The sequence below is a fragment of the Sardina pilchardus genome, chromosome 4 (genome assembly GCF_963854185.1).
Source record: "Sardina pilchardus chromosome 4, fSarPil1.1, whole genome shotgun sequence".
NCBI classification, from domain to species: domain Eukaryota; kingdom Metazoa; phylum Chordata; class Actinopteri; order Clupeiformes; family Clupeidae; genus Sardina; species Sardina pilchardus.
Window position 1 is genome coordinate 17,457,979 of NC_084997.1, and position 3,000 is coordinate 17,460,978.

Below are 3,000 nucleotides of genomic sequence, written 5' to 3' on the forward strand. Positions count from 1 at the left end.
CAAGATTGTATCCCAGGTGATCTTTCTGTATGTGTGTGTGTGTGTGTGTGTGTGTGTGTGTGTGTGTGTGTGTGTGTGTGTGTGCGCGCTTACGACATTGTATGTGCGTATGTGCATCTGTATGTACGTACATATTGGTGTTACACTGAATTTGTATTTCTATATAATATATTTAGATATATACATAGTATTTAATTGTATGTGTATTTGTGTGTGTGTATTTCTGTATGTGTGTGTGTGTGTGTGTGTGTGTGTGTGTGTGCACACGCGCATGTCTGCGTGTAAGCGCACACACACTTGTGTTTGTGCAAGCGTCTCAGTGCCTTGAAAAGCATGAAGAGGAGATAAGTGAGATTTGGCTGGGGCCGAGTGCTGGACTATGAGCATTAAGTGCTGAGGCAAGGTGCTGATTCCCCAGCTCTTCAATAATTCACTTGTCCGTTGCCCGGTGCTAAGGGCTGCTAACGAGCTTAAACGCTGCCCAGTGGATGCTGTAATTGCCTGTTATGGAGGAAGCTAGCCTAGCGCACAACCCAGTGGTGCAGCTAACGGCTAACGGCTAGCGGGGTAAGAGCCAACAGCAGACCGTGCTTCTCCCCAAATCCTTTGGGCTTGAGGGGAAATGTCACAACAGGGGCCACAGTAGGGTAGTAAACGTATTCTAAAGTGTGTCTGACTTACTACATTCTCACTCCTCTCATGGGGGTAGCGTAGTGCTAACTCTAGCCTTGTTGACACTCTTTAAGGACTGATGATGCTGAGGGCTGATACTAGCTATGACTACTGTATGTTGTACTGTATGTGTGTACTGTATGTGTGTTTTGTGTGTGTGTGTGTGTGTGTGTGTGTGTGTACCCCATAACCACAATAATAAATCATCTAAAGACAATCACCATTACAGTGTCATGAAGTGTGGCCAGATAGAGGCTACTATATAACTGTCAAAATATTTTAACAGCTCACTAAGGGGCTTGCTGTTGATCTTGTCTCAAAAATGTATTTTCTTTGTCTAAACAAATAAATCAGATCAACTCTTATTAGAGGTGCATTCAGGGAGTTTACGAGATTTGAAGCCCGTAACATTTTCTCAGGACTAGCTGCCCATTCTGTGAGTACATTGTAAAAAAAGAAATAAAGGAATATGATCTCTGTAGGCAGCCCAGGCACCAAAAACTGGAAACAAAGTGGGGGCAGCCTGACCCCCCAAACAAAAACAAAATACTGCGCGGAGTTTCTCTGGGACTACTGAAGGTAGGGGTACCTCTCTGGGACTACTGAAGGTAGGGGTGCCACCTCTCTGGGAATACTGAAGAGGGTCCCTGGTTAGAATATAATGTGCATCGTTATGTACCAAAATATCTGCTAATAAATGTAAATATACACATACATGAAAATAAACGTGACTTCCTGCAAAATCCCTGACTGTTCCTTTTCAGATCTCACCTGTTTCTCATACCCCCCAGTAGGACAAACAGAACTATGAGTATTTCAATATCTTAAGTTAAACTTGGGCTCAGAATAGAGGCTATTTGCTAGGAGCTCAAGTGAAAAAAATGAGAAAATGCCCAAAATCTCATACTGATGTTAAACTGAGCTCAATTATGTGTAGGATAAACAAAATAAAATAGACACAGGAGAAATATCACTTCAAGAGAACATGCAACATTACTATCTCTCAGAAAATAATGTTAGAATGCAGCAATACGATTATTGACATCCACCAAGAGCCATTGTTAATAACCACACTGTAGATTGATGTGCATTATTAGACTCTATCGATGATTATGTTGTTATGTTGAAGGTTGCACTCATCCCCACCATCATTTCCTTTCAAAGGGGAAAAAAACAGAACCAAACTCCTATAGCCTCTGGCAATCACAAGCGCAACATATTGTGTACCAGAATCAATCCCCATTTAGAGAGGCTGCTGACAGGTAAGGGAATTATCACTAGAGATGGCACGCAATTACAATGAATCCAAAAAAATTAAGACAGGTGATTGGATTAAATTATACTCCACTGTGTTAACATTCCCATGTGAGCCGCCGAGCTAAAAGGTTAACAAGGCCAAAGCTGCAGCAAATTACTGCAATCAGTTTTTTCGGGGTGTCTGGCGCAACCAACGTAAGAGCAAACCTCATATTCCCTTTCCCCTGGGGTTGCAGGCTGATAAGAATGGACTGGCTATCCTCAGACGTTCCGTGTATCAGGGAGTAATAATAAAAACACACTTTTAATTGAATGTCTTTGATCTGATAGTATTTGGTCACGAGAGAGCAGGGATTTCATCTGCATTACATCACAGAGACAGACTATGTATTTCATGTGTATGAATCCAGGCTGACCCACGCTCAAACGACTCAGTATGGGATAATAAGCACCTCTCTCTTTACCGTGCGTCTGAATGTATGGACAATGAGCTCTTATTTTGGGCATCAACGCAAGTGCAACTTGAAGAAGGGAATGCTTTTGTGGTGGTCTTTGCTCGACGCTAAGCATTTCTCTAAGTGTGACTCACAAACATGACCTTTGTGGATTTCCCATTTGTACACCTGCACTTTCCTGTCCCTGTACCTGTGACAGATTGGATCAGTGCTTAAAAAATCACTTCAACCTTTCTTCTTCGGTCCTTCTTTTTTTGTCGAGTGCATACAAAAATAATCGTCCACAAAGGTCCGCGAGAGGTTTTCGTTTCACGGAAGCAGTCAATCGCATAACAGCCGCATGCAAGACTGCCCCAAATATCTCTCTATCTCTCTGTGTCTCTCTGTGTCTCTCTCTCTCTCTCTCTCTCTCTCTTTCTCTCTCTATCTCTCTATCTCTCTCTCTCTCTCTCTCTCTCTCTCTCTCATTCTTTTCTGCATGTGATTCCGGTGTGATGCGCAGTGCTTCTGGAGCCTCCTGTAGGAGATGAAGTGGCGCCAGAAAGCAGTTCAGGAGGTTGTTGCTGTCACACGTCGGGAGCGGCGGCGGCGCGAGGCGAGTGAAGGCATGACAGAT

The 3,000-nt window shown here is 43.3% G+C and overlaps 1 protein-coding gene across 1 annotated transcript in view; it reads right to left on the minus strand.

The window, feature by feature from the left end:
- LOC134078024 (NALCN channel auxiliary factor 1) overlaps positions 1-3,000 on the minus strand; it is a 92,610-nt gene that overhangs the window by 69,803 nt on the left and 19,807 nt on the right. The gene's annotated exons all lie outside the window — the stretch shown is intronic.